A 27,261-nucleotide genomic window follows, 5' to 3' on the forward strand; every position below is an offset into this window, starting at 1 on the left:
TGCGAACTGCTCCAAAACATGATTCAGGACCTCTGGTGCCAATTCTCGCACGTTGAAGAAGGACAGACAGCTTCCAAATGAGGTCTTTCAGAGACGACCTTGGGGTATATTTGACAGGCAGACAAGTTCAGGAATTCGTGGTGCGCTGTGACACCTGAGCATCAGTTTCTTCCCTGTCTTTGAACCGAGCAGCGTGCGCAAGGAATGCAAATGCGGTACTGCTTTTCGTGGAAGGATCAGAAAGCGGTAACTACACTCTCAAACAGAATGGCATATGATCAGAACCAGGTTGCAGAAAAACTTGACAATGCTCTGCACAGTCATGAAATGGAATTGCATTACATTTCACTACGAGAACAGATTTGTTCCAGCAAATTCGAAGGCAGGTTTGCAAATGGGAAAGCAAGCAAGGAAGCTCCGTTCTTGTCCATGGAAAAGGCAGCAGTTGAAGAACAAAGCAGTTTCTGCCCAGTTTCGAACTGGGGACCTTTCGCGTGTGAGGCGAACGTGATGACCACTACACTACAGAAACAAGCCACTAGTTCCCGCGCGGCGGCTCAGTGGCATCCAGCACTGAAAGTTGAAGCCATTCTCCGTTTCACCTTTCTGTTTCACAGAGCTCGTTGTTGTCCAGCGTAACTGACATCTTGAAAACATTAAAAAAAAAGACACGTGAAATTGATGACAAAATATAGACAAGAATGTCGTCAATGTTTGGATCCGTAGGGCGAGGTGGAATAGGCTGGGACGACTTTCCCTGCAGCGTAACGGCTGCGATTTGATCTTATGGAAGCGTGGTAAACTGAGTATTTACGTGTTTTACCCAAATTTGTGTGAGTTGTAAACTCGAGAGCATAGGTTTAAGGTGAGTGGACTGAAATTGACAAAGGATCTGAGGCACATTTCCCACGCAGAAAGTTGTGCGTGTTTGGAATGAGCTACCAGAGGAAGTGGAGGAGGCTATTACACTCAGAAAATTGCAAAGATAATCGGATGAGTTTATGGATAGGATGGGTTTAGAGGGATTGGGGCCAAATGCTGGGGAACGGGACTTGTTTAATTTTGGCTATGTGGTGAGCATGGACGAGATACACCGAAGTATCTGTTTCCACGCGGTGTGCCCAATAACATTGTGTTGCTTACACCGGCTTTAAAGGATCACTTTTTAGCGGAGTTTGCCGTCGCAGTCTGTGGCACAATCATTTAGTCCGTTCGACTGCTCACGGGAAAGGTAGTATTGTGAAACACTGCAGAAACGAACGACTTCCTCACTTTTGCTCCGACTGACCATACTCTTTGAAATTTGCCCAGATCCTCAGTTGAGGATTTTTGCTGCTGGAAGTTACCTCAGAAACCCTTTAAACTCGAAATGTATTGAGCGAATCGCAAAACAGAAAGCATTTAACACGGAAAACAAACAAAACTGGCAAACCAAATGCATTTTTAGACACAGGGATGCATGAATACTAAATGTGAGACAGTCCGAGGGCATGAGTCATAAAGTAATCTCACAACTAACAACAGGGAAATTCCAAACTCCTGTTTCAAACATACTGCAGCCTTAATGCACCACCACTTCCCAGACAATGCTGAAAAGAGAGAAAGAACGAACATAATAAGAATTGGCCATAAAAAGTGAATTTCACCAATCACAGTCTCGATTAGGTAACCTTTCCCTTCCGATGTCTCCAGGACAGAAATGAAGGAAATGGGAGAAATTCAATAACATACCACATCGCAATTCATTTGAACGATTTTCCCATTAGCCAGAAAGCCAAATAACGACGAGTAGAGTGACCGTAGGACTTTGTATCACAACACCGATGAAATAACAGTCTCCATTCGGTTCCAGTAAAAGCTCAACTTGCCTGGAACGGCAGAACTGCTTGCGATTTTCCTCGCGGGAGGCGAACATGCTCATGACCGCACAGACACTTTGAAATATTTGGCACTATCCCACACCACAGTTAATTCCCTGGGAAGCAAACCCACTTTACTTTCGTTTTCAACATTAATATACAATGGGGACGGAAACCGCATTTTACCGAGCTGCAGCGTCGGAGTTGATCAGCTGAAATGACAGTGGTGGGATTCGAGCCCTCGACCTTTCCGAGACTGGAACGTGGATCCAGCGCCTTAGACCGCTCGGCCACACGACCAGCCGGCCGCGCGCTCCCATTTTATTGCATTTCCAATTGTGCTGCTGCATAACAACAGATGCAAAGTCACATGAAAAGGGTTCCAAGGGATCCCTCTCCGACTCGCACAGCTGCTGGGATGTGCCCGGCTGCAATGTCATTTTCGCAGCAGATAATGATAGCCCATCAATCCAGACGAAAATCAATGGTAAGCTGAGTCTATCTTCTCAGACCCTTTTCAGCTACAAATGTATCTGTGAGGGCGTGAGAATATATATTCGCTTATGATTTGGTCAAGTAAATATGATCTGCTTGACCTTACTGCAATTTCGACTCTTGCTTTGCTCAATGATTTCACCCATTGCTCGAAACAGGGCGACTTTCACGTTTACACGGAACATGAAACACACCGGACGACAGGGAAAATGCACAAAGCTGAACAGGCCGTGTTCTACATCATACCGTGCAGCATAGTTTCAGTCACTGTGTCTGTTTTGCAGAATAAGTGTCCCAAAGAATGTTCTCCACCCTTAAACCGGCGGTAGCATTACAATCCGAGAACGACAGATCACATTGTGTGGATACTCTGACCTCGGAGCCAGTTCGAGATGCCACTTTCCTTGCCTTTTACCTTAACCGTGCAATTTGCTGCAGAGATGTTCACTCCTGGACATGAGCCACATGGATACCAACTGAGTTGGAAACCTGTGTGGGAATCGACGAGAAGCGACTCAATAAATTTTGCTAAATTCCATGGTGCTTTTTAGAAATGTTTTTTCTGTTCACCTCGATCTAAAATGCAGTTTCTGAACATAGTCACAGAAGTCAAAAGGTAATTACCTCACCCCACCCCCACTCCGGAAGAGGTGCTAACTGCACTTGAGTGCTTTTTGTTCTCGATGTGAAGAGCTCTCACGCCTGAGTCAGTTTCACGTCTCTGGTTGCTGAGTGAATCACAAAGAAGGGATTTCACCAGAGCTGCAACTGCCTCACTTCCCCACTCGCCCTCCCCGTTTACATTTTCCTGCTCGTCAGTGTTTTAAAGAAAACCAAATGGATGCGATGTCATTCTGTAGCCTCTCTGTCGATTCCTCTGTTTCAGTTCCAACATGACTTAGATCTCGGGGCGGACCTTAATCCTAGCGACGCTATGAAAGCACAGGTCCGGAGGTTCCTCTGAGAGTGTAATTTCTTTCATTGCTGTTGCTAAGTGAATGAGTCACTGACGTGCGAACTGCTCCAAAACATGATTCAGGACCTCTGGTGCCAATTCTCGCACGTTGAAGAAGGACAGACAGCTTCCAAATGAGGTCTTTCAGAGACGACCTTGGGGTATATTTGACAGGCAGACAAGTTCAGGAATTCGTGGTGCGCTGTGACACCTGAGCATCAGTTTCTTCCCTGTCTTTGAACCGAGCAGCGTGCGCAAGGAATGCAAATGCGGTACTGCTTTTCGTGGAAGGATCAGAAAGCGGTAACTACACTCTCAAACAGAATGGCATATGATCAGAACCAGGTTGCAGAAAAACTTGACAATGCTCTGCACAGTCATGAAATGGAATTGCATTACATTTCACTACGAGAACAGATTTGTTCCAGCAAATTCGAAGGCAGGTTTGCAAATGGGAAAGCAAGCAAGGAAGCTCCGTTCTTGTCCATGGAAAAGGCAGCAGTTGAAGAACAAAGCAGTTTCTGCCCAGTTTCGAACTGGGGACCTTTCGCGTGTGAGGCGAACGTGATGACCACTACACTACAGAAACAAGCCACTAGTTCCCGCGCGGCGGCTCAGTGGCATCCAGCACTGAAAGTTGAAGCCATTCTCCGTTTCACCTTTCTGTTTCACAGAGCTCGTTGTTGTCCAGCGTAACTGACATCTTGAAAACATTAAAAAAAAAGACACGTGAAATTGATGACAAAATATAGACAAGAATGTCGTCAATGTTTGGATCCGTAGGGCGAGGTGGAATAGGCTGGGACGACTTTCCCTGCAGCGTAACGGCTGCGATTTGATCTTATGGAAGCGTGGTAAACTGAGTATTTACGTGTTTTACCCAAATTTGTGTGAGTTGTAAACTCGAGAGCATAGGTTTAAGGTGAGTGGACTGAAATTGACAAAGGATCTGAGGCACATTTCCCACGCAGAAAGTTGTGCGTGTTTGGAATGAGCTACCAGAGGAAGTGGAGGAGGCTATTACACTCAGAAAATTGCAAAGATAATCGGATGAGTTTATGGATAGGATGGGTTTAGAGGGATTGGGGCCAAATGCTGGGGAACGGGACTTGTTTAATTTTGGCTATGTGGTGAGCATGGACGAGATACACCGAAGTATCTGTTTCCACGCGGTGTGCCCAATAACATTGTGTTGCTTACACCGGCTTTAAAGGATCACTTTTTAGCGGAGTTTGCCGTCGCAGTCTGTGGCACAATCATTTAGTCCGTTCGACTGCTCACGGGAAAGGTAGTATTGTGAAACACTGCAGAAACGAACGACTTCCTCACTTTTGCTCCGACTGACCATACTCTTTGAAATTTGCCCAGATCCTCAGTTGAGGATTTTTGCTGCTGGAAGTTACCTCAGAAACCCTTTAAACTCGAAATGTATTGAGCGAATCGCAAAACAGAAAGCATTTAACACGGAAAACAAACAAAACTGGCAAACCAAATGCATTTTTAGACACAGGGATGCATGAATACTAAATGTGAGACAGTCCGAGGGCATGAGTCATAAAGTAATCTCACAACTAACAACAGGGAAATTCCAAACTCCTGTTTCAAACATACTGCAGCCTTAATGCACCACCACTTCCCAGACAATGCTGAAAAGAGAGAAAGAACGAACATAATAAGAATTGGCCATAAAAAGTGAATTTCACCAATCACAGTCTCGATTAGGTAACCTTTCCCTTCCGATGTCTCCAGGACAGAAATGAAGGAAATGGGAGAAATTCAATAACATACCACATCGCAATTCATTTGAACGATTTTCCCATTAGCCAGAAAGCCAAATAACGACGAGTAGAGTGACCGTAGGACTTTGTATCACAACACCGATGAAATAACAGTCTCCATTCGGTTCCAGTAAAAGCTCAACTTGCCTGGAACGGCAGAACTGCTTGCGATTTTCCTCGCGGGAGGCGAACATGCTCATGACCGCACAGACACTTTGAAATATTTGGCACTATCCCACACCACAGTTAATTCCCTGGGAAGCAAACCCACTTTACTTTCGTTTTCAACATTAATATACAATGGGGACGGAAACCGCATTTTACCGAGCTGCAGCGTCGGAGTTGATCAGCTGAAATGACAGTGGTGGGATTCGAGCCCTCGACCTTTCCGAGACTGGAACGTGGATCCAGCGCCTTAGACCGCTCGGCCACACGACCAGCCGGCCGCGCGCTCCCATTTTATTGCATTTCCAATTGTGCTGCTGCATAACAACAGATGCAAAGTCACATGAAAAGGGTTCCAAGGGATCCCTCTCCGACTCGCACAGCTGCTGGGATGTGCCCGGCTGCAATGTCATTTTCGCAGCAGATAATGATAGCCCATCAATCCAGACGAAAATCAATGGTAAGCTGAGTCTATCTTCTCAGACCCTTTTCAGCTACAAATGTATCTGTGAGGGCGTGAGAATATATATTCGCTTATGATTTGGTCAAGTAAATATGATCTGCTTGACCTTACTGCAATTTCGACTCTTGCTTTGCTCAATGATTTCACCCATTGCTCGAAACAGGGCGACTTTCACGTTTACACGGAACATGAAACACACCGGACGACAGGGAAAATGCACAAAGCTGAACAGGCCGTGTTCTACATCATACCGTGCAGCATAGTTTCAGTCACTGTGTCTGTTTTGCAGAATAAGTGTCCCAAAGAATGTTCTCCACCCTTAAACCGGCGGTAGCATTACAATCCGAGAACGACAGATCACATTGTGTGGATACTCTGACCTCGGAGCCAGTTCGAGATGCCACTTTCCTTGCCTTTTACCTTAACCGTGCAATTTGCTGCAGAGATGTTCACTCCTGGACATGAGCCACATGGATACCAACTGAGTTGGAAACCTGTGTGGGAATCGACGAGAAGCGACTCAATAAATTTTGCTAAATTCCATGGTGCTTTTTAGAAATGTTTTTTCTGTTCACCTCGATCTAAAATGCAGTTTCTGAACATAGTCACAGAAGTCAAAAGGTAATTACCTCACCCCACCCCCACTCCGGAAGAGGTGCTAACTGCACTTGAGTGCTTTTTGTTCTCGATGTGAAGAGCTCTCACGCCTGAGTCAGTTTCACGTCTCTGGTTGCTGAGTGAATCACAAAGAAGGGATTTCACCAGAGCTGCAACTGCCTCACTTCCCCACTCGCCCTCCCCGTTTACATTTTCCTGCTCGTCAGTGTTTTAAAGAAAACCAAATGGATGCGATGTCATTCTGTAGCCTCTCTGTCGATTCCTCTGTTTCAGTTCCAACATGACTTAGATCTCGGGGCGGACCTTAATCCTAGCGACGCTATGAAAGCACAGGTCCGGAGGTTCCTCTGAGAGTGTAATTTCTTTCATTGCTGTTGCTAATTGAATGAGTCACTGACGTGCGAACTGCTCCAAAACATGATTCAGGACCTCTGGTGCCAATTCTCGCACGTTGAAGAAGGACAGACAGCTTCCAAATGAGGTCTTTCAGAGACGACCTTGGGGTATATTTGACAGGCAGACAAGTTCAGGAATTCGTGGTGCGCTGTGACACCTGAGCATCAGTTTCTTCCCTGTCTTTGAACCGAGCAGCGTGCGCAAGGAATGCAAATGCGGTACTGCTTTTCGTGGAAGGATCAGAAAGCGGTAACTACACTCTCAAACAGAATGGCATATGATCAGAACCAGGTTGCAGAAAAACTTGACAATGCTCTGCACAGTCATGAAATGGAATTGCATTACATTTCACTACGAGAACAGATTTGTTCCAGCAAATTCGAAGGCAGGTTTGCAAATGGGAAAGCAAGCAAGGAAGCTCCGTTCTTGTCCATGGAAAAGGCAGCAGTTGAAGAACAAAGCAGTTTCTGCCCAGTTTCGAACTGGGGACCTTTCGCGTGTGAGGCGAACGTGATGACCACTACACTACAGAAACAAGCCACTAGTTCCCGCGCGGCGGCTCAGTGGCATCCAGCACTGAAAGTTGAAGCCATTCTCCGTTTCACCTTTCTGTTTCACAGAGCTCGTTGTTGTCCAGCGTAACTGACATCTTGAAAACATTAAAAAAAAGACACGTGAAATTGATGACAAAATATAGACAAGAATGTCGTCAATGTTTGGATCCGTAGGGCGAGGTGGAATAGGCTGGGACGACTTTCCCTGCAGCGTAACGGCTGCGATTTGATCTTATGGAAGCGTGGTAAACTGAGTATTTACGTGTTTTACCCAAATTTGTGTGAGTTGTAAACTCGAGAGCATAGGTTTAAGGTGAGTGGACTGAAATTGACAAAGGATCTGAGGCACATTTCCCACGCAGAAAGTTGTGCGTGTTTGGAATGAGCTACCAGAGGAAGTGGAGGAGGCTATTACACTCAGAAAATTGCAAAGATAATCGGATGAGTTTATGGATAGGATGGGTTTAGAGGGATTGGGGCCAAATGCTGGGGAACGGGACTTGTTTAATTTTGGCTATGTGGTGAGCATGGACGAGATACACCGAAGTATCTGTTTCCACGCGGTGTGCCCAATAACATTGTGTTGCTTACACCGGCTTTAAAGGATCACTTTTTAGCGGAGTTTGCCGTCGCAGTCTGTGGCACAATCATTTAGTCCGTTCGACTGCTCACGGGAAAGGTAGTATTGTGAAACACTGCAGAAACGAACGACTTCCTCACTTTTGCTCCGACTGACCATACTCTTTGAAATTTGCCCAGATCCTCAGTTGAGGATTTTTGCTGCTGGAAGTTACCTCAGAAACCCTTTAAACTCGAAATGTATTGAGCGAATCGCAAAACAGAAAGCATTTAACACGGAAAACAAACAAAACTGGCAAACCAAATGCATTTTTAGACACAGGGATGCATGAATACTAAATGTGAGACAGTCCGAGGGCATGAGTCATAAAGTAATCTCACAACTAACAACAGGGAAATTCCAAACTCCTGTTTCAAACATACTGCAGCCTTAATGCACCACCACTTCCCAGACAATGCTGAAAAGAGAGAAAGAACGAACATAATAAGAATTGGCCATAAAAAGTGAATTTCACCAATCACAGTCTCGATTAGGTAACCTTTCCCTTCCGATGTCTCCAGGACAGAAATGAAGGAAATGGGAGAAATTCAATAACATACCACATCGCAATTCATTTGAACGATTTTCCCATTAGCCAGAAAGCCAAATAACGACGAGTAGAGTGACCGTAGGACTTTGTATCACAACACCGATGAAATAACAGTCTCCATTCGGTTCCAGTAAAAGCTCAACTTGCCTGGAACGGCAGAACTGCTTGCGATTTTCCTCGCGGGAGGCGAACATGCTCATGACCGCACAGACACTTTGAAATATTTGGCACTATCCCACACCACAGTTAATTCCCTGGGAAGCAAACCCACTTTACTTTCGTTTTCAACATTAATATACAATGGGGACGGAAACCGCATTTTACCGAGCTGCAGCGTCGGAGTTGATCAGCTGAAATGACAGTGGTGGGATTCGAGCCCTCGACCTTTCCGAGACTGGAACGTGGATCCAGCGCCTTAGACCGCTCGGCCACACGACCAGCCGGCCGCGCGCTCCCATTTTATTGCATTTCCAATTGTGCTGCTGCATAACAACAGATGCAAAGTCACATGAAAAGGGTTCCAAGGGATCCCTCTCCGACTCGCACAGCTGCTGGGATGTGCCCGGCTGCAATGTCATTTTCGCAGCAGATAATGATAGCCCATCAATCCAGACGAAAATCAATGGTAAGCTGAGTCTATCTTCTCAGACCCTTTTCAGCTACAAATGTATCTGTGAGGGCGTGAGAATATATATTCGCTTATGATTTGGTCAAGTAAATATGATCTGCTTGACCTTACTGCAATTTCGACTCTTGCTTTGCTCAATGATTTCACCCATTGCTCGAAACAGGGCGACTTTCACGTTTACACGGAACATGAAACACACCGGACGACAGGGAAAATGCACAAAGCTGAACAGGCCGTGTTCTACATCATACCGTGCAGCATAGTTTCAGTCACTGTGTCTGTTTTGCAGAATAAGTGTCCCAAAGAATGTTCTCCACCCTTAAACCGGCGGTAGCATTACAATCCGAGAACGACAGATCACATTGTGTGGATACTCTGACCTCGGAGCCAGTTCGAGATGCCACTTTCCTTGCCTTTTACCTTAACCGTGCAATTTGCTGCAGAGATGTTCACTCCTGGACATGAGCCACATGGATACCAACTGAGTTGGAAACCTGTGTGGGAATCGACGAGAAGCGACTCAATAAATTTTGCTAAATTCCATGGTGCTTTTTAGAAATGTATTTTTCTGTTCACATCGATCTAAAATGCAGTTTCTGAACATAGTAACAGAAGTCAAAAGGTAATTACCTCACCCCACCCCCACTCCGGAAGAGGTGTTAACTACACTTGAGTGTTTTTTGTTCTCGATGTGAAGAGCTCTCCCGCCTGAGTCACTTTCACGTCTCTGGTTGCTGAGTGAATCACAAAGAAGGGATTTCACCAGAGCTGCAACTGCCTCACTTCCCCACTCGCCCTCCCCGTTTACATTTTCCTGCTCGTCAGTGTTTTAAAGAAAACCAAATGGATGCGATGTCATTCTGTAGCCTCTCTGTCGATTCCTCTGTTTCAGTTCCAACATGACTTAGATCTCGGGGCGGACCTTAATCCTAGCGACGCTATGAAAGCACAGGTCCGGAGGTTCCTCTGAGAGTGTAATTTCTTTCATTGCTGTTGCTAATTGAATGAGTCACTGACGTGCGAACTGCTCCAAAACATGATTCAGGACCTCTGGTGCCAATTCTCGCACGTTGAAGAAGGACAGACAGCTTCCAAATGAGGTCTTTCAGAGACGACCTTGGGGTATATTTGACAGGCAGACAAGTTCAGGAATTCGTGGTGCGCTGTGACACCTGAGCATCAGTTTCTTCCCTGTCTTTGAACCGAGCAGCGTGCGCAAGGAATGCAAATGCGGTACTGCTTTTCGTGGAAGGATCAGAAAGCGGTAACTACACTCTCAAACAGAATGGCATATGATCAGAACCAGGTTGCAGAAAAACTTGACAATGCTCTGCACAGTCATGAAATGGAATTGCATTACATTTCACTACGAGAACAGATTTGTTCCAGCAAATTCGAAGGCAGGTTTGCAAATGGGAAAGCAAGCAAGGAAGCTCCGTTCTTGTCCATGGAAAAGGCAGCAGTTGAAGAACAAAGCAGTTTCTGCCCAGTTTCGAACTGGGGACCTTTCGCGTGTGAGGCGAACGTGATGACCACTACACTACAGAAACAAGCCACTAGTTCCCGCGCGGCGGCTCAGTGGCATCCAGCACTGAAAGTTGAAGCCATTCTACGTTTCACCTTTCTGTTTCACAGAGCTCGTTGTTGTCCAGCGTAACTGACATCTTGAAAACATTAAAAAAAAAGACACGTGAAATTGATGACAAAATATAGACAAGAATGTCGTCAATGTTTGGATCCGTAGGGCGAGGTGGAATAGGCTGGGACGACTTTCCCTGCAGCGTAACGGCTGCGATTTGATCTTATGGAAGCGTGGTAAACTGAGTATTTACGTGTTTTACCCAAATTTGTGTGAGTTGTAAACTCGAGAGCATAGGTTTAAGGTGAGTGGACTGAAATTGACAAAGGATCTGAGGCACATTTCCCACGCAGAAAGTTGTGCGTGTTTGGAATGAGCTACCAGAGGAAGTGGAGGAGGCTATTACACTCAGAAAATTGCAAAGATAATCGGATGAGTTTATGGATAGGATGGGTTTAGAGGGATTGGGGCCAAATGCTGGGGAACGGGACTTGTTTAATTTTGGCTATGTGGTGAGCATGGACGAGATACACCGAAGTATCTGTTTCCACGCGGTGTGCCCAATAACATTGTGTTGCTTACACCGGCTTTAAAGGATCACTTTTTAGCGGAGTTTGCCGTCGCAGTCTGTGGCACAATCATTTAGTCCGTTCGACTGCTCACGGGAAAGGTAGTATTGTGAAACACTGCAGAAACGAACGACTTCCTCACTTTTGCTCCGACTGACCATACTCTTTGAAATTTGCCCAGATCCTCAGTTGAGGATTTTTGCTGCTGGAAGTTACCTCAGAAACCCTTTAAACTCGAAATGTATTGAGCGAATCGCAAAACAGAAAGCATTTAACACGGAAAACAAACAAAACTGGCAAACCAAATGCATTTTTAGACACAGGGATGCATGAATACTAAATGTGAGACAGTCCGAGGGCATGAGTCATAAAGTAATCTCACAACTAACAACAGGGAAATTCCAAACTCCTGTTTCAAACATACTGCAGCCTTAATGCACCACCACTTCCCAGACAATGCTGAAAAGAGAGAAAGAACGAACATAATAAGAATTGGCCATAAAAAGTGAATTTCACCAATCACAGTCTCGATTAGGTAACCTTTCCCTTCCGATGTCTCCAGGACAGAAATGAAGGAAATGGGAGAAATTCAATAACATACCACATCGCAATTCATTTGAACGATTTTCCCATTAGCCAGAAAGCCAAATAACGACGAGTAGAGTGACCGTAGGACTTTGTATCACAACACCGATGAAATAACAGTCTCCATTCGGTTCCAGTAAAAGCTCAACTTGCCTGGAACGGCAGAACTGCTTGCGATTTTCCTCGCGGGAGGCGAACATGCTCATGACCGCACAGACACTTTGAAATATTTGGCACTATCCCACACCACAGTTAATTCCCTGGGAAGCAAACCCACTTTACTTTCGTTTTCAACATTAATATACAATGGGGACGGAAACCGCATTTTACCGAGCTGCAGCGTCGGAGTTGATCAGCTGAAATGACAGTGGTGGGATTCGAGCCCTCGACCTTTCCGAGACTGGAACGTGGATCCAGCGCCTTAGACCGCTCGGCCACACGACCAGCCGGCCGCGCGCTCCCATTTTATTGCATTTCCAATTGTGCTGCTGCATAACAACAGATGCAAAGTCACATGAAAAGGGTTCCAAGGGATCCCTCTCCGACTCGCACAGCTGCTGGGATGTGCCCGGCTGCAATGTCATTTTCGCAGCAGATAATGATAGCCCATCAATCCAGACGAAAATCAATGGTAAGCTGAGTCTATCTTCTCAGACCCTTTTCAGCTACAAATGTATCTGTGAGGGCGTGAGAATATATATTCGCTTATGATTTGGTCAAGTAAATATGATCTGCTTGACCTTACTGCAATTTCGACTCTTGCTTTGCTCAATGATTTCACCCATTGCTCGAAACAGGGCGACTTTCACGTTTACACGGAACATGAAACACACCGGACGACAGGGAAAATGCACAAAGCTGAACAGGCCGTGTTCTACATCATACCGTGCAGCATAGTTTCAGTCACTGTGTCTGTTTTGCAGAATAAGTGTCCCAAAGAATGTTCTCCACCCTTAAACCGGCGGTAGCATTACAATCCGAGAACGACAGATCACATTGTGTGGATACTCTGACCTCGGAGCCAGTTCGAGATGCCACTTTCCTTGCCTTTTACCTTAACCGTGCAATTTGCTGCAGAGATGTTCACTCCTGGACATGAGCCACATGGATACCAACTGAGTTGGAAATCTGTGTGGGAATCGACGAGAAGCGACTCAATAAATTTTGCTAAATTCCATGGTGCTTTTTAGAAATGTATTTTTCTGTTCACTTCGATCTAAAATGCAGTTTCTGAACATAGTAACAGAAGTCAAAAGGTAATTACCTCACCCCACCCCCACTCCGGAAGAGGTGTTAACTACACTTGAGTGTTTTTTGTTCTCGATGTGAAGAGCTCTCCCGCCTGAGTCACTTTCACGTCTCTGGTTGCTGAGTGAATCACAAAGAAGGGATTTCACCAGAGCTGCAACTGCCTCACTTCCCCACTCGCCCTCCCCGTTTACATTTTCCTGCTCGTCAGTGTTTTAAAGAAAACCAAATGGATGCGATGTCATTCTGTAGCCTCTCTGTCGATTCCTCTGTTTCAGTTCCAACATGACTTAGATCTCGGGGCGGACCTTAATCCTAGCGACGCTATGAAAGCACAGGTCCGGAGGTTCCTCTGAGAGTGTAATTTCTTTCATTGCTGTTGCTAATTGAATGAGTCACTGACGTGCGAACTGCTCCAAAACATGATTCAGGACCTCTGGTGCCAATTCTCGCACGTTGAAGAAGGACAGACAGCTTCCAAATGAGGTCTTTCAGAGACGACCTTGGGGTATATTTGACAGGCAGACAAGTTCAGGAATTCGTGGTGCGCTGTGACACCTGAGCATCAGTTTCTTCCCTGTCTTTGAACCGAGCAGCGTGCGCAAGGAATGCAAATGCGGTACTGCTTTTCGTGGAAGGATCAGAAAGCGGTAACTACACTCTCAAACAGAATGGCATATGATCAGAACCAGGTTGCAGAAAAACTTGACAATGCTCTGCACAGTCATGAAATGGAATTGCATTACATTTCACTACGAGAACAGATTTGTTCCAGCAAATTCGAAGGCAGGTTTGCAAATGGGAAAGCAAGCAAGGAAGCTCCGTTCTTGTCCATGGAAAAGGCAGCAGTTGAAGAACAAAGCAGTTTCTGCCCAGTTTCGAACTGGGGACCTTTCGCGTGTGAGGCGAACGTGATGACCACTACACTACAGAAACAAGCCACTAGTTCCCGCGCGGCGGCTCAGTGGCATCCAGCACTGAAAGTTGAAGCCATTCTACGTTTCACCTTTCTGTTTCACAGAGCTCGTTGTTGTCCAGCGTAACTGACATCTTGAAAACATTAAAAAAAAAGACACGTGAAATTGATGACAAAATATAGACAAGAATGTCGTCAATGTTTGGATCCGTAGGGCGAGGTGGAATAGGCTGGGACGACTTTCCCTGCAGCGTAACGGCTGCGATTTGATCTTATGGAAGCGTGGTAAACTGAGTATTTACGTGTTTTACCCAAATTTGTGTGAGTTGTAAACTCGAGAGCATAGGTTTAAGGTGAGTGGACTGAAATTGACAAAGGATCTGAGGCACATTTCCCACGCAGAAAGTTGTGCGTGTTTGGAATGAGCTACCAGAGGAAGTGGAGGAGGCTATTACACTCAGAAAATTGCAAAGATAATCGGATGAGTTTATGGATAGGATGGGTTTAGAGGGATTGGGGCCAAATGCTGGGGAACGGGACTTGTTTAATTTTGGCTATGTGGTGAGCATGGACGAGATACACCGAAGTATCTGTTTCCACGCGGTGTGCCCAATAACATTGTGTTGCTTACACCGGCTTTAAAGGATCACTTTTTAGCGGAGTTTGCCGTCGCAGTCTGTGGCACAATCATTTAGTCCGTTCGACTGCTCACGGGAAAGGTAGTATTGTGAAACACTGCAGAAACGAACGACTTCCTCACTTTTGCTCCGACTGACCATACTCTTTGAAATTTGCCCAGATCCTCAGTTGAGGATTTTTGCTGCTGGAAGTTACCTCAGAAACCCTTTAAACTCGAAATGTATTGAGCGAATCGCAAAACAGAAAGCATTTAACACGGAAAACAAACAAAACTGGCAAACCAAATGCATTTTTAGACACAGGGATGCATGAATACTAAATGTGAGACAGTCCGAGGGCATGAGTCATAAAGTAATCTCACAACTAACAACAGGGAAATTCCAAACTCCTGTTTCAAACATACTGCAGCCTTAATGCACCACCACTTCCCAGACAATGCTGAAAAGAGAGAAAGAACGAACATAATAAGAATTGGCCATAAAAAGTGAATTTCACCAATCACAGTCTCGATTAGGTAACCTTTCCCTTCCGATGTCTCCAGGACAGAAATGAAGGAAATGGGAGAAATTCAATAACATACCACATCGCAATTCATTTGAACGATTTTCCCATTAGCCAAAAAGCCAAATAACGACGAGTAGAGTGACCGTAGGACTTTGTATCACAACACCGATGAAATAACAGTCTCCATTCGGTTCCAGTAAAAGCTCAACTTGCCTGGAACGGCAGAACTGCTTGCGATTTTCCTCGCGGGAGGCGAACATGCTCATGACCGCACAGACACTTTGAAATATTTGGCACTATCCCACACCACAGTTAATTCCCTGGGAAGCAAACCCACTTTACTTTCGTTTTCAACATTAATATACAATGGGGACGGAAACCGCATTTTACCGAGCTGCAGCGTCGGAGTTGATCAGCTGAAATGACAGTGGTGGGATTCGAGCCCTCGACCTTTCCGAGACTGGAACGTGGATCCAGCGCCTTAGACCGCTCGGCCACACGACCAGCCGGCCGCGCGCTCCCATTTTATTGCATTTCCAATTGTGCTGCTGCATAACAACAGATGCAAAGTCACATGAAAAGGGTTCCAAGGGATCCCTCTCCGACTCGCACAGCTGCTGGGATGTGCCCGGCTGCAATGTCATTTTCGCAGCAGATAATGATAGCCCATCAATCCAGACGAAAATCAATGGTAAGCTGAGTCTATCTTCTCAGACCCTTTTCAGCTACAAATGTATCTGTGAGGGCGTGAGAATATATATTCGCTTATGATTTGGTCAAGTAAATATGATCTGCTTGACCTTACTGCAATTTCGACTCTTGCTTTGCTCAATGATTTCACCCATTGCTCGAAACAGGGCGACTTTCACGTTTACACGGAACATGAAACACACCGGACGACAGGGAAAATGCACAAAGCTGAACAGGCCGTGTTCTACATCATACCGTGCAGCATAGTTTCAGTCACTGTGTCTGTTTTGCAGAATAAGTGTCCCAAAGAATGTTCTCCACCCTTAAACCGGCGGTAGCATTACAATCCGAGAACGACAGATCACATTGTGTGGATACTCTGACCTCGGAGCCAGTTCGAGATGCCACTTTCCTTGCCTTTTACCTTAACCGTGCAATTTGCTGCAGAGATGTTCACTCCTGGACATGAGCCACATGGATACCAACTGAGTTGGAAACCTGTGTGGGAATCGACGAGAAGCGACTCAATAAATTTTGCTAAATTCCATGGTGCTTTTTAGAAATGTATTTTTCTGTTCACTTCGATCTAAAATGCAGTTTCTGAACATAGTAACAGAAGTCAAAAGGTAATTACCTCACCCCACCCCCACTCCGGAAGAGGTGTTAACTACACTTGAGTGTTTTTTGTTCTCGATGTGAAGAGCTCTCCCGCCTGAGTCACTTTCACGTCTCTGGTTGCTGAGTGAATCACAAAGAAGGGATTTCACCAGAGCTGCAACTGCCTCACTTCCCCACTCGCCCTCCCCGTTTACATTTTCCTGCTCGTCAGTGTTTTAAAGAAAACCAAATGGATGCGATGTCATTCTGTAGCCTCTCTGTCGATTCCTCTGTTTCAGTTCCAACATGACTTAGATCTCGGGGCGGACCTTAATCCTAGCGACGCTATGAAAGCACAGGTCCGGAGGTTCCTCTGAGAGTGTAATTTCTTTCATTGCTGTTGCTAATTGAATGAGTCACTGACGTGCGAACTGCTCCAAAACATGATTCAGGACCTCTGGTGCCAATTCTCGCACGTTGAAGAAGGACAGACAGCTTCCAAATGAGGTCTTTCAGAGACGACCTTGGGGTATATTTGACAGGCAGACAAGTTCAGGAATTCGTGGTGCGCTGTGACACCTGAGCATCAGTTTCTTCCCTGTCTTTGAACCGAGCAGCGTGCGCAAGGAATGCAAATGCGGTACTGCTTTTCGTGGAAGGATCAGAAAGCGGTAACTACACTCTCAAACAGAATGGCATATGATCAGAACCAGGTTGCAGAAAAACTTGACAATGCTCTGCACAGTCATGAAATGGAATTGCATTACATTTCACTACGAGAACAGATTTGTTCCAGCAAATTCGAAGGCAGGTTTGCAAATGGGAAAGCAAGCAAGGAAGCTCCGTTCTTGTCCATGGAAAAGGCAGCAGTTGAAGAACAAAGCAGTTTCTGCCCAGTTTCGAACTGGGGACCTTTCGCGTGTGAGGCGAACGTGATGACCACTACACTACAGAAACAAGCCACTAGTTCCCGCGCGGCGGCTCAGTGGCATCCAGCACTGAAAGTTGAAGCCATTCTACGTTTCACCTTTCTGTTTCACAGAGCTCGTTGTTGTCCAGCGTAACTGACATCTTGAAAACATTAAAAAAAAAGACACGTGAAATTGATGACAAAATATAGACAAGAATGTCGTCAATGTTTGGATCCGTAGGGCGAGGTGGAATAGGCTGGGACGACTTTCCCTGCAGCGTAACGGCTGCGATTTGATCTTATGGAAGCGTGGTAAACTGAGTATTTACGTGTTTTACCCAAATTTGTGTGAGTTGTAAACTCGAGAGCATAGGTTTAAGGTGAGTGGACTGAAATTGACAAAGGATCTGAGGCACATTTCCCACGCAGAAAGTTGTGCGTGTTTGGAATGAGCTACCAGAGGAAGTGGAGGAGGCTATTACACTCAGAAAATTGCAAAGATAATCGGATGAGTTTATGGATAGGATGGGTTTAGAGGGATTGGGGCCAAATGCTGGGGAACGGGTCTTGTTTAATTTTGGCTATGTGGTGAGCATGGACGAGATACACCGAAGTATCTGTTTCCACGCGGTGTGCCCAATAACATTGTGTTGCTTACACCGGCTTTAAAGGATCACTTTTTAGCGGAGTTTGCCGTCGCAGTCTGTGGCACAATCATTTAGTCCGTTCGACTGCTCACGGGAAAGGTAGTATTGTGAAACACTGCAGAAACGAACGACTTCCTCACTTTTGCTCCGACTGACCATACTCTTTGAAATTTGCCCAGATCCTCAGTTGAGGATTTTTGCTGCTGGAAGTTACCTCAGAAACCCTTTAAACTCGAAATGTATTGAGCGAATCGCAAAACAGAAAGCATTTAACACGGAAAACAAACAAAACTGGCAAACCAAATGCATTTTTAGACACAGGGATGCATGAATACTAAATGTGAGACAGTCCGAGGGCATGAGTCATAAAGTAATCTCACAACTAACAACAGGGAAATTCCAAACTCCTGTTTCAAACATACTGCAGCCTTAATGCACCACCACTTCCCAGACAATGCTGAAAAGAGAGAAAGAACGAACATAATAAGAATTGGCCATAAAAAGTGAATTTCACCAATCACAGTCTCGATTAGGTAACCTTTCCCTTCCGATGTCTCCAGGACAGAAATGAAGGAAATGGGAGAAATTCAATAACATACCACATCGCAATTCATTTGAACGATTTTCCCATTAGCCAGAAAGCCAAATAACGACGAGTAGAGTGACCGTAGGACTTTGTATCACAACACCGATGAAATAACAGTCTCCATTCGGTTCCAGTAAAAGCTCAACTTGCCTGGAACGGCAGAACTGCTTGCGATTTTCCTCGCGGGAGGCGAACATGCTCATGACCGCACAGACACTTTGAAATATTTGGCACTATCCCACACCACAGTTAATTCCCTGGGAAGCAAACCCACTTTACTTTCGTTTTCAACATTAATATACAATGGGGACGGAAACCGCATTTTACCGAGCTGCAGCGTCGGAGTTGATCAGCTGAAATGACAGTGGTGGGATTCGAGCCCTCGACCTTTCCGAGACTGGAACGTGGATCCAGCGCCTTAGACCGCTCGGCCACACGACCAGCCGGCCGCGCGCTCCCATTTTATTGCATTTCCAATTGTGCTGCTGCATAACAACAGATGCAAAGTCACATGAAAAGGGTTCCAAGGGATCCCTCTCCGACTCGCACAGCTGCTGGGATGTGCCCGGCTGCAATGTCATTTTCGCAGCAGATAATGATAGCCCATCAATCCAGACGAAAATCAATGGTAAGCTGAGTCTATCTTCTCAGACCCTTTTCAGCTACAAATGTATCTGTGAGGGCGTGAGAATATATATTCGCTTATGATTTGGTCAAGTAAATATGATCTGCTTGACCTTACTGCAATTTCGACTCTTGCTTTGCTCAATGATTTCACCCATTGCTCGAAACAGGGCGACTTTCACGTTTACACGGAACATGAAACACACCGGACGACAGGGAAAATGCACAAAGCTGAACAGGCCGTGTTCTACATCATACCGTGCAGCATAGTTTCAGTCACTGTGTCTGTTTTGCAGAATAAGTGTCCCAAAGAATGTTCTCCACCCTTAAACCGGCGGTAGCATTACAATCCGAGAACGACAGATCACATTGTGTGGATACTCTGACCTCGGAGCCAGTTCGAGATGCCACTTTCCTTGCCTTTTACCTTAACCGTGCAATTTGCTGCAGAGATGTTCACTCCTGGACATGAGCCACATGGATACCAACTGAGTTGGAAATCTGTGTGGGAATCGACGAGAAGCGACTCAATAAATTTTGCTAAATTCCATGGTGCTTTTTAGAAATGTATTTTTCTGTTCACTTCGATCTAAAATGCAGTTTCTGAACATAGTAACAGAAGTCAAAAGGTAATTACCTCACCCCACCCCCACTCCGGAAGAGGTGTTAACTACACTTGAGTGTTTTTTGTTCTCGATGTGAAGAGCTCTCCCGCCTGAGTCACTTTCACGTCTCTGGTTGCTGAGTGAATCACAAAGAAGGGATTTCACCAGAGCTGCAACTGCCTCACTTCCCCACTCGCCCTCCCCGTTTACATTTTCCTGCTCGTCAGTGTTTTAAAGAAAACCAAATGGATGCGATGTCATTCTGTAGCCTCTCTGTCGATTCCTCTGTTTCAGTTCCAACATGACTTAGATCTCGGGGCGGACCTTAATCCTAGCGACGCTATGAAAGCACAGGTCCGGAGGTTCCTCTGAGAGTGTAATTTCTTTCATTGCTGTTGCTAATTGAATGAGTCACTGACGTGCGAACTGCTCCAAAACATGATTCAGGACCTCTGGTGCCAATTCTCGCACGTTGAAGAAGGACAGACAGCTTCCAAATGAGGTCTTTCAGAGACGACCTTGGGGTATATTTGACAGGCAGACAAGTTCAGGAATTCGTGGTGCGCTGTGACACCTGAGCATCAGTTTCTTCCCTGTCTTTGAACCGAGCAGCGTGCGCAAGGAATGCAAATGCGGTACTGCTTTTCGTGGAAGGATCAGAAAGCGGTAACTACACTCTCAAACAGAATGGCATATGATCAGAACCAGGTTGCAGAAAAACTTGACAATGCTCTGCACAGTCATGAAATGGAATTGCATTACATTTCACTACGAGAACAGATTTGTTCCAGCAAATTCGAAGGCAGGTTTGCAAATGGGAAAGCAAGCAAGGAAGCTCCGTTCTTGTCCATGGAAAAGGCAGCAGTTGAAGAACAAAGCAGTTTCTGCCCAGTTTCGAACTGGGGACCTTTCGCGTGTGAGGCGAACGTGATGACCACTACACTACAGAAACAAGCCACTAGTTCCCGCGCGGCGGCTCAGTGGCATCCAGCACTGAAAGTTGAAGCCATTCTACGTTTCACCTTTCTGTTTCACAGAGCTCGTTGTTGTCCAGCGTAACTGACATCTTGAAAACATTAAAAAAAAAGACACGTGAAATTGATGACAAAATATAGACAAGAATGTCGTCAATGTTTGGATCCGTAGGGCGAGGTGGAATAGGCTGGGACGACTTTCCCTGCAGCGTAACGGCTGCGATTTGATCTTATGGAAGCGTGGTAAACTGAGTATTTACGTGTTTTACCCAAATTTGTGTGAGTTGTAAACTCGAGAGCATAGGTTTAAGGTGAGTGGACTGAAATTGACAAAGGATCTGAGGCACATTTCCCACGCAGAAAGTTGTGCGTGTTTGGAATGAGCTACCAGAGGAAGTGGAGGAGGCTATTACACTCAGAAAATTGCAAAGATAATCGGATGAGTTTATGGATAGGATGGGTTTAGAGGGATTGGGGCCAAATGCTGGGGAACGGGACTTGTTTAATTTTGGCTATGTGGTGAGCATGGACGAGATACACCGAAGTATCTGTTTCCACGCGGTGTGCCCAATAACATTGTGTTGCTTACACCGGCTTTAAAGGATCACTTTTTAGCGGAGTTTGCCGTCGCAGTCTGTGGCACAATCATTTAGTCCGTTCGACTGCTCACGGGAAAGGTAGTATTGTGAAACACTGCAGAAACGAACGACTTCCTCACTTTTGCTCCGACTGACCATACTCTTTGAAATTTGCCCAGATCCTCAGTTGAGGATTTTTGCTGCTGGAAGTTACCTCAGAAACCCTTTAAACTCGAAATGTATTGAGCGAATCGCAAAACAGAAAGCATTTAACACGGAAAACAAACAAAACTGGCAAACCAAATGCATTTTTAGACACAGGGATGCATGAATACTAAATGTGAGACAGTCCGAGGGCATGAGTCATAAAGTAATCTCACAACTAACAACAGGGAAATTCCAAACTCCTGTTTCAAACATACTGCAGCCTTAATGCACCACCACTTCCCAGACAATGCTGAAAAGAGAGAAAGAACGAACATAATAAGAATTGGCCATAAAAAGTGAATTTCACCAATCACAGTCTCGATTAGGTAACCTTTCCCTTCCGATGTCTCCAGGACAGAAATGAAGGAAATGGGAGAAATTCAATAACATACCACATCGCAATTCATTTGAACGATTTTCCCATTAGCCAAAAAGCCAAATAACGACGAGTAGAGTGACCGTAGGACTTTGTATCACAACACCGATGAAATAACAGTCTCCATTCGGTTCCAGTAAAAGCTCAACTTGCCTGGAACGGCAGAACTGCTTGCGATTTTCCTCGCGGGAGGCGAACATGCTCATGACCGCACAGACACTTTGAAATATTTGGCACTATCCCACACCACAGTTAATTCCCTGGGAAGCAAACCCACTTTACTTTCGTTTTCAACATTAATATACAATGGGGACGGAAACCGCATTTTACCGAGCTGCAGCGTCGGAGTTGATCAGCTGAAATGACAGTGGTGGGATTCGAGCCCTCGACCTTTCCGAGACTGGAACGTGGATCCAGCGCCTTAGACCGCTCGGCCACACGACCAGCCGGCCGCGCGCTCCCATTTTATTGCATTTCCAATTGTGCTGCTGCATAACAACAGATGCAAAGTCACATGAAAAGGGTTCCAAGGGATCCCTCTCCGACTCGCACAGCTGCTGGGATGTGCCCGGCTGCAATGTCATTTTCGCAGCAGATAATGATAGCCCATCAATCCAGACGAAAATCAATGGTAAGCTGAGTCTATCTTCTCAGACCCTTTTCAGCTACAAATGTATCTGTGAGGGCGTGAGAATATATATTCGCTTATGATTTGGTCAAGTAAATATGATCTGCTTGACCTTACTGCAATTTCGACTCTTGCTTTGCTCAATGATTTCACCCATTGCTCGAAACAGGGCGACTTTCACGTTTACACGGAATATGAAACACACCGGACGACAGGGAAAATGCACAAAGCTGAACAGGCCGTGTTCTACATCATACCGTGCAGCATAGTTTCAGTCACTGTGTCTGTTTTGCAGAATAAGTGTCCCAAAGAATGTTCTCCACCCTTAAACCGGCGGTAGCATTACAATCCGAGAACGACAGATCACATTGTGTGGATACTCTGACCTCGGAGCCAGTTCGAGATGCCACTTTCCTTGCCTTTTACCTTAACCGTGCAATTTGCTGCAGAGATGTTCACTCCTGGACATGAGCCACATGGATACCAACTGAGTTGGAAATCTGTGTGGGAATCGACGAGAAGCGACTCAATAAATTTTGCTAAATTCCATGGTGCTTTTTAGAAATGTATTTTTCTGTTCACTTCGATCTAAAATGCAGTTTCTGAACATAGTAACAGAAGTCAAAAGGTAATTACCTCACCCCACCCCCACTCCGGAAGAGGTGTTAACTACACTTGAGTGTTTTTTGTTCTCGATGTGAAGAGCTCTCCCGCCTGAGTCACTTTCACGTCTCTGGTTGCTGAGTGAATCACAAAGAAGGGATTTCACCAGAGCTGCAACTGCCTCACTTCCCCACTCGCCCTCCCCGTTTACATTTTCCTGCTCGTCAGTGTTTTAAAGAAAACCAAATGGATGCGATGTCATTCTGTAGCCTCTCTGTCGATTCCTCTGTTTCAGTTCCAACATGACTTAGATCTCGGGGCGGACCTTAATCCTAGCGACGCTATGAAAGCACAGGTCCGGAGGTTCCTCTGAGAGTGTAATTTCTTTCATTGCTGTTGCTAATTGAATGAGTCACTGACGTGCGAACTGCTCCAAAACATGATTCAGGACCTCTGGTGCCAATTCTCGCACGTTGAAGAAGGACAGACAGCTTCCAAATGAGGTCTTTCAGAGACGACCTTGGGGTATATTTGACAGGCAGACAAGTTCAGGAATTCGTGGTGCGCTGTGACACCTGAGCATCAGTTTCTTCCCTGTCTTTGAACCGAGCAGCGTGCGCAAGGAATGCAAATGCGGTACTGCTTTTCGTGGAAGGATCAGAAAGCGGTAACTACACTCTCAAACAGAATGGCATATGATCAGAACCAGGTTGCAGAAAAACTTGACAATGCTCTGCACAGTCATGAAATGGAATTGCATTACATTTCACTACGAGAACAGATTTGTTCCAGCAAATTCGAAGGCAGGTTTGCAAATGGGAAAGCAAGCAAGGAAGCTCCGTTCTTGTCCATGGAAAAGGCAGCAGTTGAAGAACAAAGCAGTTTCTGCCCAGTTTCGAACTGGGGACCTTTCGCGTGTGAGACGAACGTGATGACCACTACATTACAGAAACAAGCCACTAGTTCCCGCGCGGCGGCTCAGTGGCATCCAGCACTGAAAGTTGAAGCCATTCTACGTTTCACCTTTCTGTTTCACAGAGCTCGTTGTTGTCCAGCGTAACTGACATCTTGAAAACATTAAAAAAAAAGACACGTGAAATTGATGACAAAATATAGACAAGAATGTCGTCAATGTTTGGATCCGTAGGGCGAGGTGGAATAGGCTGGGACGACTTTCCCTGCAGCGTAACGGCTGCGATTTGATCTTATGGAAGCGTGGTAAACTGAGTATTTACGTGTTTTACCCAAATTTGTGTGAGTTGTAAACTCGAGAGCATAGGTTTAAGGTGAGTGGACTGAAATTGACAAAGGATCTGAGGCACATTTCCCACGCAGAAAGTTGTGCGTGTTTGGAATGAGCTACCAGAGGAAGTGGAGGAGGCTATTACACTCAGAAAATTGCAAAGATAATCGGATGAGTTTATGGATAGGATGGGTTTAGAGGGATTGGGGCCAAATGCTGGGGAACGGGACTTGTTTAATTTTGGCTATGTGGTGAGCATGGACGAGATACACCGAAGTATCTGTTTCCACGCGGTGTGCCCAATAACATTGTGTTGCTTACACCGGCTTTAAAGGATCACTTTTTAGCGGAGTTTGCCGTCGCAGTCTGTGGCACAATCATTCAGTCCGTTCGACTGCTCACGGGAAAGGTAGTATTGTGAAACACTGCAGAAACGAACGACTTCCTCACTTTTGCTCCGACTGACCATACTCTTTGAAATTTGCCCAGATCCTCAGTTGAGGATTTTTGCTGCTGGAAGTTACCTCAGAAACCCTTTAAACTCGAAATGTATTGAGCGAATCGCAAAACAGAAAGCATTTAACACGGAAAACAAACAAAACTGGCAAACCAAATGCATTTTTAGACACAGGGATGCATGAATACTAAATGTGAGACAGTCCGAGGGCATGAGTCATAAAGTAATCTCACAACTAACAACAGGGAAATTCCAAACTCCTGTTTCAAACATACTGCAGCCTTAATGCACCACCACTTCCCAGACAATGCTGAAAAGAGAGAAAGAACGAACATAATAAGAATTGGCCATAAAAAGTGAATTTCACCAATCACAGTCTCGATTAGGTAACCTTTCCCTTCCGATGTCTCCAGGACAGAAATGAAGGAAATGGGAGAAATTCAATAACATACCACATCGCAATTCATTTGAACGATTTTCCCATTAGCCAGAAAGCCAAATAACGACGAGTAGAGTGACCGTAGGACTTTGTATCACAACACCGATGAAATAACAGTCTCCATTCGGTTCCAGTAAAAGCTCAACTTGCCTGGAACGGCAGAACTGCTTGCGATTTTCCTCGCGGGAGGCGAACATGCTCATGACCGCACAGACACTTTGAAATATTTGGCACTATCCCACACCACAGTTAATTCCCTGGGAAGCAAACCCACTTTACTTTCGTTTTCAACATTAATATACAATGGGGACGGAAACCGCATTTTACCGAGCTGCAGCGTCGGAGTTGATCAGCTGAAATGACAGTGGTGGGATTCGAGCCCTCGACCTTTCCGAGACTGGAACGTGGATCCAGCGCCTTAGACCGCTCGGCCACACGACCAGCCGGCCGCGCGCTCCCATTTTATTGCATTTCCAATTGTGCTGCTGCATAACAACAGATGCAAAGTCACATGAAAAGGGTTCCAAGGGATCCCTCTCCGACTCGCACAGCTGCTGGGATGTGCCCGGCTGCAATGTCATTTTCGCAGCAGATAATGATAGCCCATCAATCCAGACGAAAATCAATGGTAAGCTGAGTCTATCTTCTCAGACCCTTTTCAGCTACAAATGTATCTGTGAGGGCGTGAGAATATATATTCGCTTATGATTTGGTCAAGTAAATATGATCTGCTTGACCTTACTGCAATTTCGACTCTTGCTTTGCTCAATGATTTCACCCATTGCTCGAAACAGGGCGACTTTCACGTTTTCACGGAACATGAAACACACCGGACGACAGGGAAAATGCACAAAGCTGAACAGGCCGTGTTCTACATCATACCGTGCAGCATAGTTTCAGTCACTGTGTCTGTTTTGCAGAATAAGTGTCCCAAAGAATGTTCTCCACCCTTAAACCGGCGGTAGCATTACAATCCGAGAACGACAGATCACATTGTGTGGATACTCTGACCTCGGAGCCAGTTCGAGATGCCACTTTCCTTGCCTTTTACCTTAACCGTGCAATTTGCTGCAGAGATGTTCACTCCTGGACATGAGCCACATGGATACCAACTGAGTTGGAAACCTGTGTGGGAATCGACGAGAAGCGACTCAAAAAATTTTGCTAAATTCCATGGTGCTTTTTAGAAATGTATTTTTCTGTTCACTTCGATCTAAAATGCAGTTTCTGAACATAGTAACAGAAGTCAAAAGGTAATTACCTCACCCCACCCCCACTCCGGAAGAGGTGCTAACTGCACTTGAGTGCTTTTTGTTCTCGATGTGAAGAGCTCTCACGCCTGAGTCAGTTTCACGTCTCTGGTTGCTGAGTGAATCACAAAGAAGGGATTTCACCAGAGCTGCAACTGCCTCACTTCCCCACTCGCCCTCCCCGTTTACATTTTCCTGCTCGTCAGTGTTTTAAAGAAAACCAAATGGATGCGATGTCATTCTGTAGCCTCTCTGTCGATTCCTCTGTTTCAGTTCCAACACGACTTAGATCTCGGGGCGGACCTTAATCCTAGCGACGCTATGAAAGCACAGGTCCGGAGGTTCCTCTGAGAGTGTAATTTCTTTCATTGCTGTTGCTAATTGAATGAGTCACTGACGTGCGAACTGCTCCAAAACATGATTCAGGACCTCTGGTGCCAATTCTCGCACGTTGAAGAAGGACAGACAGCTTCCAAATGAGGTCTTTCAGAGACGACCTTGGGGTATATTTGACAGGCAGACAAGTTCAGGAATTCGTGGTGCGCTGTGACACCTGAGCATCAGTTTCTTCCCTGTCTTTGAACCGAGCAGCGTGCGCAAGGAATGCAAATGCGGTACTGCTTTTCGTGGAAGGATCAGAAAGCGGTAACTACACTCTCAAACAGAATGGCATATGATCAGAACCAGGTTGCAGAAAAACTTGACAATGCTCTGCACAGTCATGAAA

At 45.6% G+C, this 27,261-nt stretch overlaps 7 non-coding genes across 7 annotated transcripts; all 7 read right to left on the minus strand.

Moving 5' to 3' along the window:
* Positions 1–459: 459 nt before the first annotated feature.
* trnav-cac (transfer RNA valine (anticodon CAC)) lies at positions 460–532 on the minus strand. Its single transcript has one exon. It is a non-coding gene; the product is annotated as a tRNA-Val (tRNA).
* A 3,293-nt stretch (positions 533–3,825) lies between these two features.
* On the minus strand, positions 3,826–3,898 carry trnav-cac (transfer RNA valine (anticodon CAC)). The gene has a single exon. It is a non-coding gene; the product is annotated as a tRNA-Val (tRNA).
* Positions 3,899–7,191: 3,293 nt separating this feature from the next.
* On the minus strand, positions 7,192–7,264 carry trnav-cac (transfer RNA valine (anticodon CAC)). Its single transcript has one exon. It is a non-coding gene; the product is annotated as a tRNA-Val (tRNA).
* A 3,293-nt stretch (positions 7,265–10,557) lies between these two features.
* trnav-cac (transfer RNA valine (anticodon CAC)) lies at positions 10,558–10,630 on the minus strand. Its single transcript has one exon. It is a non-coding gene; the product is annotated as a tRNA-Val (tRNA).
* A 3,294-nt stretch (positions 10,631–13,924) lies between these two features.
* trnav-cac (transfer RNA valine (anticodon CAC)) lies at positions 13,925–13,997 on the minus strand. Its single transcript has one exon. It is a non-coding gene; the product is annotated as a tRNA-Val (tRNA).
* Positions 13,998–17,291: 3,294 nt separating this feature from the next.
* Positions 17,292–17,364, minus strand: trnav-cac (transfer RNA valine (anticodon CAC)). The gene has a single exon. It is a non-coding gene; the product is annotated as a tRNA-Val (tRNA).
* Positions 17,365–20,658: 3,294 nt separating this feature from the next.
* trnav-cac (transfer RNA valine (anticodon CAC)) lies at positions 20,659–20,731 on the minus strand. The gene has a single exon. It is a non-coding gene; the product is annotated as a tRNA-Val (tRNA).
* Between the last annotated feature and the right edge of the window lie 6,530 nt (positions 20,732–27,261).

This window comes from Chiloscyllium plagiosum, unplaced genomic scaffold (genome assembly GCF_037043375.1).
Source record: "Chiloscyllium plagiosum isolate Xiang-an unplaced genomic scaffold, Cpla_swu_hap1 HiC_scaffold_51, whole genome shotgun sequence".
NCBI lineage: Eukaryota > Metazoa > Chordata > Chondrichthyes > Orectolobiformes > Hemiscylliidae > Chiloscyllium > Chiloscyllium plagiosum.